A 15036-nucleotide genomic window follows, 5' to 3' on the forward strand; every position below is an offset into this window, starting at 1 on the left:
TCCAGGCCGATTTTTTTTTGGGCTATTTCTGACATTTTGCTCTATGTAGCGTTTTCGGGGGCCTGTTTGGGGGGCTTCCTGGTGTTTCTGGGTGAGTTTCGTGGTCTGGGAGCACTGCTGGGACACTCTAATCTTGATTGCATTTGCTTTTCAGGAAATCCGTCGTGCCAACCCCGACTTATGGCCCAGCTACGCAGCGCGTTTGGACCGAAGGCCCAGAAATATTGCAAGTATGAGAGTTTGCTTTTGGCCTGTTTGGGGGTGTTATACTTCTTGGCGGGTGGGTTGCCGGGTCTTGGGGCATTCCTGGGAAGGTCTAATACCGGGTAGAAGTGGTTGGGACTAAATCCAGGCCGATTTTTTTTTGGGCTATTTCTGACATTTTGCTCTATGTAGCGTTTTCGGGGGCCTGTTTGGGGGGCTTCCTGGTGTTTCTGGGTGAGTTTCGTGGTCTGGGAGCACTGCTGGGACACTCTAATCTTGATTGCATTTGCTTTTCAGGAAATCCGTCGTGCCAACCCCGACTTATGGCCTAGCTACGCAGCGCGTTTGGACCGAAGGCCCAGAAATATTGCAAGTATGAGATTTTGCTTTTGGCCTGTTTGGGGGTGTTATGCTTCTTGGCGGGTGGGTTGCCGGGTCTTGGGGCATTCCTGGGAAGGTCTAATACCGGGTAGAAGTGGTTGGGACTAAATCCAGGCCGATTTTTTTTTGGGCTATTTCTGACATTTTGCTCTATGTAGCGTTTTCGGGGGCCTGTTTGGGGGGCTTCCTGGTGTTTCTGGGTGAGTTTCGTGGTCTGGGAGCACTGCTGGCTATATCTACTTTACTTTGCAAGAGGTTTGAAGCAAATCCATGGTGGCAGAGGGGACTTAGGGCCTAGCTGCAGAGAGCGCGCGGAGTGATTTGGGAAATTTGTGAAAAATTGACTAAGTCCCCATTTTTGTACTTTTGCTCTTTGGCTGTTTGGGGGTCTTCTACTCGTTTTCTCCTGGGTTGACGGCTCTGGGGCCATTGCTGGGAAGCTCTAATACCGGATAAAAGTGTTTTGGACCAAATCCCAGGCGGAAAATTTTTTGTGTTTTTGATGACTTGCTTGCCTTTGAGGTGCTCTTAGGGGGGGTTCCGTCTGTTTGTGGGTGAGTTTCGTGGTCTGGGAGCATTGCTGGGACACTCTAATCTTGATTGCATTTGCTTTTCAGGAAATCCGTCGTGCCAACCCCGACTTATGGCCCAGCTACGCAGCGCGTTTGGACCGAAGGCCCAGAAATATTGCAAGTATGAGAGTTTGCTTTTGGCCTGTTTGGGGGTGTTATACTTCTTGGCGGGTGGGTTGCCGGGTCTTGGGGCATTCCTGGGAAGGTCTAATACCGGGTAGAAGTGGTTGGGACTAAATCCAGGCCGATTTTTTTTTGGGCTATTTCTGACATTTTGCTCTATGTAGCGTTTTCGGGGGCCTGTTTGGGGGGCTTCCTGGTGTTTCTGGGTGAGTTTCGTGGTCTGGGAGCACTGCTGGGACACTCTAATCTTGATTGCATTTGCTTTTCAGGAAATCCGTCGTGCCAACCCCGACTTATGGCCTAGCTACGCAGCGCGTTTGGACCGAAGGACCAGAAATATTGCAAGTATGAGATTTTGCTTTTGGCCTGTTTGGGGGTGTTATGCTTCTTGGCGGGTGGGTTGCCGGGTCTTGGGGCATTCCTGGGAAGGTCTAATACCGGGTAGAAGTGGTTGGGACAAAATCCGCGCGGAAAAGCCTTTAGTTTTGGCACTTTTTGTAACTTAGGGTTCGTTAGGGTTAGCCCTAGCAGCAGGATTGCATGTGTATCGGGGTGTTCTAGATTTTTCAAACTGAGTTCTGGGGTCTTAGAGCACTCGTGAGAATGTGTAATTTTGGTTGCAAGTCATTTGAAGAAAATCCATGGTGGGAAAGGGGGGATTTGGCATAGTTAAAGAAAGCCTTTGCCACTATTCTTAACTTAGGGTTCGTTAGGGTTAGCAGTATTTCTATTGCATGTGTTTGAGTGGGGGGGATTTCGAGTCTTGGAGCGATGCTGGCTATGGCTACTTTTGCTTGGTTGCTTGCAAGTGGTTTGAATGCAATCCACGGGGGGTAATGGGTAATTAGGGTACTTCGGCCTACTTTTACTTTCAAAGTAAGTTTTGTCTCCAGTTTTCTGCTAGGCCTCGTTTTTTGGGTGGGAGCACTGCTAGGAAGATCTATTTTTGTTCTAAAACACAGTTTACAGTACACCTAGCTTGAGGGGCAAGATCCGCTACATTAATTTGCCCATACTTATTTATCCTTGAAAAGGTGACTCAGAGTACGCACTTTCAAAAACATTGTACTGTCTGTCTACTAGGAAAAACAAATTGTGACTTTTTGCACTCCACAGCCTACATACCTTATATTTATTTATCAGTGGTGTTGTAATATTATATCACTTCCTGTTTTTCGTTGAATAATTACAGGCCGGGTTTCAGTCTCTGCAATGGGGAAAAAAGGATGGAGTCAGGCTTCACAGTAGCGAGCCACAATTCAGCATCAGGCAGGCAGTGGACAGGGTGTCTTCTGGTGACCAACATCGGTGGACGAAGCGTCGGCTGCAATGGAGGAGTGCCGCTAATAGGAGGATTTTTTTTCTGCGGGCAACTTACTTACCACTTCCAACAGGACCACTACAACCACATAGATACAGTATCCCTTGCCTTTTTCTCTGACTGTGACTGCATTTCTTTGCTCTCTCTCGGCTTCTACATTGATCCCTTAACACATCACTTAGTCCACTCCACTATCTGCACCACACATAGTCATTTGTAAGTGCTCCTACGTAATTCGCAAGTCGCAGCACGCCCCAGGCCGTAGAGGACTGGGATGGCCCCAATGATGAAGCATGTCACCAAGGGGCAACCCTGGTGAGTGAGGGGACACCTAGAAAAAAAGCAATTTCTCCTTTTCTATCTACTATACCTTCTGTCAGGTTACGCAGCCCCTAAGCGCCTACCGTACTATGAAACTACATTTCCCATGAGTAGGCGGGAGACTTGCAGACTATTTAGTGAGACTATATGAGAGTACCCTTGTATGTTAGGACATCACTTCACTGATGCCTGTCTTGTCTTCTCTTACAGGTATCCTTTCCCTGCTGACCCTACCTTTACCCATCCCACATTTTTTATTTTAGTTTGTTATTTTTCTCCCTCGCCTAATGCCTCGAACACCCTGTGTTTACACTTCTGGGTGTTGGTGACATTTGGAGGTGGAACCATATTTGCATCGACTGGATCACGGGGAGTAAACGTGACACCTTCCAGACCAACCCCATTGAGTGTTGTTGTGAATGGATTTATAGTGACCAGCGAGGCTCTCGGGTATCTGGCTACAGAGACCTTATGTTGAATATAGTTATCAATAATTCCACACAGGCCCTGTACTGTCGCATTCTTTCTTTCCACAGTTGTCGATGATATATTCTTACTCTGCTTGACAAAGAACCATTGCTAATGTGAAAGAACTTCAACCGAATTAGTAGTTATACTTTACCATTTGTTAGGCTACAATGTGGCACTGCTCTACTGTACTTCTGTCACCTGCTATATTCTCAGTTGTACCGTTGAATTGCTCAGGAGGACAAACCAGATTTCATTTTCTTTTTTTTCATAGGCATGCAACTGCCACTGTGTCACACCACTAGTACCACCGCTATGAGGAAATTTTATCCGACCAAGATTGCCAACGTTATTCGGTGTTTCCCGTGGAGCCAGCCCTGGGCCTAGCCCTACTTTCAAACACAAATTACAGGTAAGATAAGCGTTTGGTGGTTTGGGGGTATAATGGAGTATTAGTACGAGAGACGAGAGACTGAAGGTAGTACTACTAAAGTCCTAGGACTCTTGGATTCACTTCACTTAGTCTGTGAGAGGCACTTAGTGTTGAAAACATTTGGGCATTTACACTTAAAGGAAGAAAATGGAACTAAACTTTCAGGAAAACAGTCAACGTTAAACCCCCACCCACCAGGCAAGCAGTAAAAAACAGGTATGCTCAGATAAAGTTTGAAAAAGTATATTTATATCCCTAACAAAATAATCTCCCGCAAGACCCTCCCTAACCCCAACGATTGTCCTTCAAAAGTCCCCAAAAACCCAACTCCCAATTCCCACCCCCCAAAAGTCTCTAAAAAAGGGGCAAGGGACACTATGGGTGGATGCTGTTAACTTTTTGGGCCAGGGCATCATGCTCCTCGCGGAGCAAGGCGAGCTCCTGCTGAAGGCGGGACACCATCAGGGTAGTGCGGCGCAGGCGTGCCTTCACTGCCTTGCAGGTGCAAGGCCTGTGAGAAGCAGCTGTTGGCCTTGCTGCTCGGCGGTGGCGTTTGCCTTTGGCAGCCCGGCTCAGTCTCGGTGGACCACTGTGCTGGGTGGCAGCCGGTGGGGCCACGGAGGCCGATGCAGACGACGTTGTCGTTGTTGTCGACCGCACACTTTCCTCGTCCTCCAGGGCCACCAGCCGCCGATATTCCGCAACAGTGGCCTCGATTCTCCGTTGCCGGGCCGCTCTAGCCAGCTCCTTCCTCCTTGTTCGTTTGGAAGGAGAACCTATATGAAGAAAGAAAGACATAGTCTGTAACCAATGCTCTTTAAGATTAACTCAATCATTCAGCAGAAATGTGTGCTGCAGTACAACTAGCAACTTGCAAGCGCATTACATAACTATTGAGGCCAGTATCTATCTAACCTCACACTTCTTCATCCTTGCTCTAACATTAGTGGGAGTTTAAGGAACAAATTCTATGAGCACTGTGGACTTCCATTGGAGTCGACTATGAAAGTACACCAGTCTTATTCTTCTTCTTGTCTCTTGTTTTGGAAAATTGGTACGTTATTTTCTGCAAGCCGGCATAATGCCAGCGCGGTAAACTTGCACCCGAGAAAAAGAGACGCACGCCATGAGGAGTGACCTAGACTTGCGTTGCCGTTGCGTTACTGTACCCGTCCAGTACATGCAGGTGGTGAATCTCTTACTTTTCTATTACGGGTGGCACTGAGAATACTCTGTTACAACTCAAGGGCTACTGCTTAATTAATTTAACTTTCACCCTACAGTGGAAATGAGTACTAGAAATGGAAAATTGAAGAAGATAAATAATCTGATTATCTATCACTTCACATGGGATGTTTTTGCTTATATATGGGATGACTTTAGGTGCTTTGCTTTTTATTGAGTGACAGGCAGTGATACATCCACACATGAATGACTGAGTACTACTAAACTTATTAAGAGAGGTAGGGAGTGGCCACCATAATAACCGGATCTATGCAGTGCTTGCAATACAAACTACTGCTACTATTTATGGTAGTATTTGGACAAAATTAAAAGTTCTTTTCCTTGCCTTTCCTACACTGGAACGGACGTGCGGGTGCAGTGTTACATGCTCTTCAAAGTTACACTTAGTTCATCCACTGACCATCTACTCTCTCTAGATCATGGGTACTCACAAACTTTCTCTCAGGGGCTACATTTACAGTGTAGTTTGGGGCCGAGGGCCGCACTGGTGGGGGCGGAGTCAGAGGGGGCGGGGCTAAAGCAAAACGATAACTTGTGACCATGAGGTTGCACACAGGTCCCTGCAGCAGATGCCCTCATCCACTGAGCCACCAGACCCAGCATTTACATACATCTCTCTCCCTCCTGCTGTCCCTCCTGCCCTCCCTCCATCTCTCTCTCCCTCCTGCCCTCCCTCTCCCTCTGTCATCTCACTGTGTGTGTGTCTATCTGTGTCAGCCTTCAGCCCGGGTTGAGACCGCTTCCTCAACGCGCACACACAGACAACAACACCAAAGTACTTAACAGGTCTTTAAAAGACCATTAACATATTATTGAGGCTTTGTTTGTTTTAGCGCCCCTGCTTCTCCACCCTGACAATCACTGCTTGCCCGGCCCCACAGAGCAGAGGCTTTGTTCTATTTCACCTCTTTGTGGCCTTGCATCTCCACTCTGCTCTGTGGGGGCCGGGGGAGCAGTGATTGTCAGAGTGGAGATGCAGGGGCGCTAACAGGTGAAATACAAAAAAGCCTCTGCTCTGTGGGGGCCGGGGGAGCAGTGATTGTCTGCAAGGTCTGCGCACCGCCAAGGAAGGCTTGCCGGGCCACCACCGGCCCGCGGGCCGTACTATGAGTACCCCTGCTCTAGATACACATATGCTATCTAAGAGTCAGATAGTAGCATGATCCAGGTATATGGACACATACAGTTTCTGTGTCACCCACCCAGGCTGTTGTCCTTCCACCCATCATTGCTTCATCATTCACCCAGCCATGCATCTCATATTCTTGCCTTCCCAGCTAGTCTTCAATCTCAATAAGTAAGGAATATATAAGAGCTTACCTCTGGCCGCCACCACCGTCTCAACTCTCACAGCCGCCGCCGCCGCCTCCTCCCCTGATGAACTGCCCTCCGCCTTCGTGTCGAGCACCACCACCACACTGGCCCCGCCACCAGATGTTCCACCTACAAAGTACATTTAAGAATCTTAGAATAAAGCACTCACTAGTCACTAGTATTTGGTCTAGGAATGAAGACATGTGAAAACAATGTAATTTGTGACTGTCTACGTTAAAGTTAAAAAAAATGTCCCTTTTTCCAGGGAAGGTTGTCTTGCTGCACTTTTGGCACAACTGATGAAGGCTGATTTTTTAACACGCACCATTTTTCTCCACACAGACAGAAGATGGACTTCTAACAACAAGATCAAGTTGAAACCAGGTGAGAGCTCGGCTCGACCACAAGAAATGTCTTCAATTAATCGTCAGCACTAACCACTTTTCCATTATCAGTTAAACGTTTAGTTTTATTATGACTTCATTTTAATAAATGTGTTTACTTTTAATAAAGCTTTTAAATTTAAATACAATCTGTGTTTTTTGGTCCTCCAGACTAGAGTGACTGAGCGAAAGGTTTTGCAATTTTTGCAAGCATGAGTCCAGATAGAACACTTCAAAAGACATTATGGACAATCCCAGAGGACTGCACTAAGTTGATAGAGCTATTGCTGACTAGAATCATGGGAGTTTCGCCAACCGTGCAATCTTAGTTAGCTACACAGACAGACTAATAAGAATAATCTAGTAATACCACAGGGAGTCATAGTAGAGGCAGGATAAGAATTTAGATACAGTCTACAAGAAGAGCAAAGACAATTTTGAAAAAATTCAAATGAGGAACGCTAGGAAAAATAGGTACTAGTCTAAAATGAAAACTTACTGGGGCCAGCAGAGGAGCCCTCGCCTGCCCGATCCTGGCCCTGTTGAACAGCATCCGCCGCCTGCTGCTCCTGTGTCCTCCTCTCGCCCCTGGGGGGAGCTGACGTACAACATGAAAGAAAGAACAGAAAACATGGATGATTGTTGCTTGTCAATGTCAACCAAATCAAACATTTCAAAAGAACAATAACAAAATATTTCCGCGAAATTATATTGATTATGGTTACTTTTTATTTATTTGCGGACCTGTGACTTCGAAAGTCACGTAACTCACTAAACAAAGTACTGAAACGTTCACCTAGGACTGGCAGGCAGCAGTCCGCAGGCAAGACGCAAAGTGACAGACAAACTCCATTGTGATTTCAGTCAGATCAGTGACAACACTAACAGTTGCCTGCTACATTACCAGTCATTTAAATAGTCAAACTATCAATCCACCGCCACTATTTTTCTTATTGTCAGGGTTACAAAGGAAGGGGCAGATTTAAGCCCTTGCGGCTCTTTTGCGCCGTTCTTGCGTGACTTTTGTGACGCAGCAGCTAAACAAAAAAGGGCGCCATGGTGCGGCGTATAATATTATAACAACGTGACGCATTTGGGAGATGCATCCCGTTATAAAGCCCTGCGCCATCAGGGGGCGTTCCGGCGCAAGGGAGGGCATTCCTGCGCTGGAACACATCCTAATAGTGGCTGAGGGAAATCTACAAAATATCAATCAGTCACCTTTAGGACAATGATGCGTCACACAAACCCTGCACCTGCTTGAAGCAGACGTACGGCTTGACCCAGCATTGGGGAGATAGGGTACCCCAGAGCATTGATGGAGCTGCGCCATCGTTGCGACGCAACTCCAGCAGTAAAGCTTCGGTGACGTTTTGGGCCCATGGGGCGCCGCATTGCAAATACGGCGCACCATGTTTGGTGGTGGTAGCGGGCCGCACAATTAATGGCGCATCCCTGCTACTTTGCAGGGATGCGACGGTAATTGCAATTCTGCCCCTTAGGGGCATACTTACTTACGCGTTCTGGCGCATCTCCAGAGATGCGCCAGATCAAATGCGTCACGCAAAACTACCCTTGCGACACGGCAGATGTGCCTCATTTACAATGCGGCGCGCCCTGGCGCAAGGGTAGGCACTTGCGTGACGCATCTCGTCACGTAAGAGCGGCGCATCGCTGGAGTCACGTCGCCAACGCAATGCAACTCCAGTAATGCTCAGGGCCACCCAATACTTTACATGCTGTGTCAGTCCTTTCGCCTGCTTCGAGCAGACATAAGGAATTGAATTGACGTAGCAGCGTCGCAGAAGTGCCTGCGTTAAATCTTGTAGATTTCACGCAGGCAATTTTGCGAGGCGCACAGCCGCTGGACCGCCCACCCTGCGTACTAGGAACGCACCCATTGTGGTGCAGGCCCATGGCTTTATAACGTCACGCATCTCCCTAGATGCGTCATGCTGTAAATGACTTGCAGGGATGCGGCACGTTTACGCCGCTGTTGCGTCACGCAAGGCAACGTAAACGTGGCGCAAGGGGCTTGTAAATGTAATCTGCCCCCTAGTGTCTAGCATTACGCAGTTCTGTTAAGTACACTCATACATAATAGTTACTCAGGCCAATGAGACCACAAAATAGAAAACAAATAAGCATAGTAGCAACCCCACTGAGAAGGAGAGCAGTGCACCTGAAATGCACAGAAGATTTTGAAATATAATTTAACTACAATGTAATCGTCATCAGCGGCATTATTGGCTTGCTCCATGTAAAAAACAAATATTTGCAATACAACAACACAGAGCAGGAGAAAACATCATAGTAGTGAGTGATTAAATGCCAATGGCTACTACTACTCACCAAGCCCGGGGATCTCCAAGCCGAGCTGGTCCAGCAGGTCGCGCTCGCGGTCCAGGAGGTCCGTCCAGCGATGGGTGACCTGGCTGTAGGTGCGCTGGACCCCGTAGAGGTGGGATATGGCCCAGCACACCTTCTCCCACCGCTTCCGGCGCTCCCGCATGTTGTAGCCGCCGGCCGCGATCCTGCCGCCTCCCGCGATGGTCCTGGGCAGGCGGCGCTGGACGAAGTAGACCAGCGCGCCCACTTCCTCCGGGCTGAATATCTCCCGGCGCGTCACCTGCTCCCCCCTCGATCTCACGCCTGCTGTCCTGCCACTGGGTCCAGCACTACTCCCCGCCGCCGCTGCGGCCCTCAAGTGCCTGGGCAGCTTCACGGCGCCTGGCTTGACCATGGTCTGGGCAGGTAAGGTAGGAAGAAGTAGAAAATTAAGAAAGATAAGGATAGGGAAGAAGAAAAGAAAAGAGTTTACAAAAGTAGTTTAAAAGTAAAGAAAAATAGCAGAAAAGACAAAAATATACAGCTAGGAAAAGAGAGGGATAGATAAGAAGCAAAATCGTAAAAAAAAAACTGAAAACAAGCAAAGGATGGGAAAGATATCAAGAGGATTAAACACCATGCCCAGACACAGGAAATGAATGAAAAACAAGATGGCCGGCGCCCGTTTCCGAGCGCGAAAGTCAGTTCGCGCGAGATTTTCCTCGCGATCTCGTGCGAACCTCTAGATTTCCCGCGCGATCTCGTGCGAACCTCTACTCGCAATGCGCTTACTGCGCGAGATTATACATAGCGGGCGGAAACGGAAATACGTCACGCAAACAAAATGGCCGCGCCCGTACTCGACCTTGGGGTAAATTCGCGTGTTGCGCTGCAAGCGGCTCGCGAATACTGCAAAAAAACTCGCGAAACAACAAGCCGCAAAAAAATAAAATGCTCATTCGCACGAATTGGCGGCTTCCGCGGTCGGTTTCGCACGACGCCGCGCCCCGCGAATAGCGCGAAAAAAACCGCAAAACGATTTCAGCAAAAGCAAAAGCAATGAGCAGGTGCAAAAGGTCAACCTCATGATTTGTAACGATTCTTTGTATTGCTTCCCGAGGGGGCCCTCCAGAATTCGGTTGCCTGCTTGCAACTATTGTGTGACCCTGCTCTGACCTTAACTGTATGCCACAAAGGTCCTGATTTACAGCTAAAGGAGCAGACAAGCAGGTGCCAGGCTGGAACTTTAAATTCTTTCAGTGACACATTAATTAGCCCCTAATTCATTATTGTCAGTTGGGGCAGGGCAGGTGTTGTAACTAATTTTGCAACAATGAAAGCACTTAGCAAGTGCAAAAGATCACTAATCAGCGCGCACTAAGGAAGCAGGTGCCAGCTAAAAAAATATTCTATGACACATTAATCAGCCCCAAATTAATTCAGGTCACTTGAGGCAGGGAAGGTGTGCTTTGCTTTGCCGAAAATAATGTACACTGGACAACCAGAGGGTGTGGTGATGAAACAGAGGGTGGCATGGGTGGGCCAGAGGGTGGCATGAGTAGTCAGAGAGTGGCAGTGGTGACAGAGAGTGGCAGTGATGAAGAAGAGTGTCCCAAACAGGCTGGACATGTAGAAACAACAAGTTCGCAAAACTTGCGACCCGACAGGTAAGTTCGCAAATTGCGAAATTGTAAAAACCCTCGCGAACTGGCAGAAACACGGGCGAACACAAAAAAAAATAAAAATCCGCAAATTCGCGGGAATTCGCGGATTTTGCGGATTGCGAATCCGCAAATCCGCAAAATTCGCGAACGCGAGATCCGCAAAATTCGCCCATGCTTACCGTCACTGTCCTCAGAGGGATGGCTTCAGGGTACCGGGTGGCATGGTCCACCAAGACCAGGATGAACCTGTTGCCCATGGCTGTCTTGGGGTCCAGAGGCCCAACGATGTCAATACCCACTCGCTGGAATGGCGTACCGACCACAGGAACGGGTTGGAGGGGAGCCTTGTTCTTCCCTCCCGTCTTCCCACTTGCCTGGCAAGTCGGACAGGCTCTGCAATAAGCGTCTGAGCTTTTATGCATTTGGGGCCAGTAGAAGTGGGTGACAAGCCTGTCATAGGTCTTGTCCATCCCCAAATGTCCTGCTAAAGGCACATCGTGAGCCAGACCCAGTAGGAAGGCTCTGAATTTCTGGGGTACCACCAGCACACGGGCTGACCCAGGTTCAGCAGCCTTAGGCTCCGAATACAGGAGGTCGTTCTCCCAGTACACGTAATGTGTTTTGGCCTGAACACCATTGGCCTGGTCTGCAGCCTGCTGCCGCATACCCACGAGAGAAGGGCATTCTTTCTGCTCCCTGCAGAATTCCTCCCTGGAGGGTCCTCCTTCTTGCTGCCAATGGGTCAGCTCAGGCAGGTCCCCCAGTTCGGCGATCTGTTCCCCTGTAGGCTCCAGGGCATCCCCCTCAAGGTCTGCTTCCTCCTGGACCGTAGGAACTTCAGGGGCCGGTTTCCCGCGCCCCCTGCGCCTTCTCCCTAAAGCCGGTTCCTGGGCCTCTCCATCAGGCCCCAGGACCTCTCGATCACCCTTACTGGCTGCCATTGACCGGGTGGTCACGCACGCCCAGTCAGGCAGACCCACCATCCGCAGGTGAGTCGCTTTCTCCACCTTTTCCCAAGGGGAGTGCTCCAAGTCGTTCCCTAGCAAACAGTCAGCAGGCATGGTTTTTCTCACACAGACCTGCAGAGTACCAGAGACCCCCCCCCCACTCGAAGGGAACTTGAGCCATCGGACACTGGCTCTCAGAATTATCAGCATTGATAACCCTACAGTAGGCATGGGGTACAACCTGCTCTTGAGACACCAGGTGCTGCCTCACTGCAGTCACACTGGCTCCTGTGTCTCTAAGAGCCTCAGCTTCCTTACCATTGATGATCACCACCTGCCCATATTTCTTAGTGTTAGAGGGCAGGTAGTTCGTCGGGATCATCTCACTGTCTCCTAGTGAGACCAGGGTCATGTGAACGGGATCTCCACCCCCCAGGACCATCATTTCTTCTCCCAGGTGAACGCTAGTCACCTGTCGGGGCGGAGCACCAGTGGGTGCAGGTTTTCCAAATAGGCGACACTTGGGGTCACTGGATATGTGCCCAGGCTCGCCACATTTGAAACAATTGAAGGGCCCCTTTGGAACAGGTTTACCTGTCGGGGCCCCATTCTGCTTCGGGGGTGGGGGAGGCTGAGAACCCTGCTGCGGATTCCCTTGGGAACTACTTTGGGGGCCTTTTTGGAACCCTTTCTGTTTTCCCCCTTTGTCCCCCCCACTCTTCTGCTGGGGACCCTGCCCACTCTTGACGGAATCTCCCACGGGACCCTTGTGGACCCTGGTGCTGAGCCAGCGGTCCGCCTCCTCAGCAAGCTTCCTCGGGTTGGACAGCTTGCTATCGATCAGGTGTTGGCGTAACTCAGGAAAACAGTGATCAGACAAGTGCTCCCATGCAATTAAATCAAAGAGACCTTGAAAATCATTCACTTTGTTACCTTTCACCCAACCATCCAGTGCTCTGCAAAAGTAAGTCACATACTCCACATACGTATTCCCAGGCCGCTTAGTACATCCCCTAAACTTCTGTCTATACATTTCAGGGGTAAGCCCGTACCTGTTTAATAAAGCTTCTTTCATGTGGGCATAGGATCTCTGATTCTCAACGGGCAAATCTAGCAAGGTATCTCTCCCTTCGCTAAGGAACCTTCCCCACAACCCCGCTCCCCAATCCTTGTCAGGGACCCGGTGGGAGGACATGGCTACCTCGTATGCCCTAAACCACTGTCCTATGTCATCCCCCTTAAAGAACTCCTTAACTACGTCCTTCGGGATGTGCACTCTTGACTCTACCTGCACTGGCGATGTGCTGCCACCAGAGGGAGGCCGATCCAAGTCTCTCTCCTTGAGACTTATCTCCCTCATCTTGATTTCATAATCCATCTGGTGCTTTCGCTCTTCCAGCGCCATTCTTTTGGTTTCCAGCTCCAGCTGGATTTTCAATTCTGCCAACTTTCTTTCGTGATTCCGGGTTTCCTTCCTGTCCGCCAGCTCCTCTGGCGACAGGCCTTTACCCAAGCTGTGCTCGCTGTCTTGCCTTTCCAGGTCGATCAGATCCCCAAGCGCATTCTGCTCCTCCGTTGTGTTCTGCTCGGCGAGGACGTCTTGCTCCTCCGGGGTCTTTCTGGACTCCACCCAGGCTTTCAGGGCCTTGTAGAGCTCCGGCTTGTTTTTGCAGCCAGCGTGCGGAACTTTGAGTTTCCTACAGAAAAACTTTAGTTCAACTCTGGTGTATTTATCCAGCTTTGCGGCGTCCCACTCCACCTCCAACACCTCGGAGGTCGCGGACTCCGCTCCATCCAGGCTCTTTGTGCCAGGCATGGTTTCTGCACTCGGAATCTTTTTTCAAAAAGCAAAGTCTGTGGTTTAGTAACTGTACCGTAATCCTTGTGTAGTGGTCAGAAGCTCAGGTATAACTATCGCAAGTGTAAATTCGAAATCCTCACCGCTGCGTCCAATGTAGGAAGGGGGAGGCTCTAGTTGGCGCAGTGCAACACTAGCGACAAGCAGGGACTCTCTCTTCCTCGTCAGGGCTGAGGGTTACCTTCCAGACAACCTCTGCTTACCCTCTAGGTAGTGTGGCTTAAGCAGTCGTAGGCTAATCTTTGGGGCACATAGGGTTAAACACTTGCAACAGTACACCTTTACAACCAACCCACCACACAACGAGACCAGACTGTATTCTTGTAAAAATATATATCTTTATATAGATTTTTAAGCAGGCTTATGAGTACAGTCAATAACTTTATGAAGACGGTTGCAGGTTACTTAATTCGGGTTACCACAGTTCTTATGGAAGTTCTCTTGAGGCCCGTAGGCCGGTGTTACTCAATGTTCTTGTGGAGCCGGCGGCTTCCAAGGGATCTGTCCCACGTCGCGTTGCCTTCCCGGGGTCGCTGATCGTTGCGGCTCTTCGGCCGAGCAGGTCACTGGTCGTCTGGGGCAGCGGTGTTCTGTGGCGGCAGGGTCCTTTCCTCGTCGTCCGCTCCGACCCTGGAGGCGGCGGCTGTGCGGTGGTGACAAGTGGCAGTACGGTCCCCAAGTGCAGGACGTACCCAGCCAAATGTCGGTGCAGCTGTGGGCTCACAGCTGGGCTGTCGGGCAGGCTTACCGACCTTGCGGATTCTCGTAGGGCAACTGTCCGTCCTTGCAGGTGAGTGACTGCTCGCTATGCAGTCCCCTCGATAGCTCGGACCGGACGGGTCCTCCTTCGCTTTGCTCTCGGGCTCCCGGTGCAGTTGCGGTCACGGTGTTCGGGCCAGCGGCGGCTGGTCCTCACTTTGCTTTCGCTGTTGCTTTGGGCCCCGGTCACGGTGGTCGGGAGGTCGTTGATACCTTAGAGGAGATTCCTCCGTCAGTGCCGCGGCGATGATCAGCACCCGCAGTCGCTTTCTTCCAAGGGGGTAGCGTCCACTGGTCCTGGGACGCTGGTCAGGGGGCAAGTTCAGTTGCAAGCCCTTGGAGATCTCTTTGCAGAGTTTGGCACAAGTAGCACAAAAGTCTTTTCGTAGTCTTATTGTCTTCCTCTCCTTCAGCAGCAAGGCACCAGACACAGGCAAGAGTCAGCACCCTTCCTTGTCTCTCACGGTCCTTCTCGTAGGGCAGAGTCTTTCTATGGCCCAAACCGGATCTAATTTTCAAGGAGCAGGGCTCCGTCTTTTATAGGCCAATTCTTTTGTTCTCGCAGGCCAGGGGGGCCTTTGCATAGCCACTCTCAGTTCTGGAGTACCCCCGCGGGTGTACTCCGGCTTCTGCTTTCAGTGTGAGGGGCAGGCGCATCAGACGCCCCACAGGAGGTGGAGCCAGCATTGTCCGGACAGGAGTGGCCAGAGTACCT

The sequence above is a fragment of the Lissotriton vulgaris genome, chromosome 8 (genome assembly GCF_964263255.1).
Source record: "Lissotriton vulgaris chromosome 8, aLisVul1.2, whole genome shotgun sequence".
In the NCBI taxonomy this organism is placed as follows: Eukaryota; Metazoa; Chordata; class Amphibia; order Caudata; family Salamandridae; genus Lissotriton; species Lissotriton vulgaris.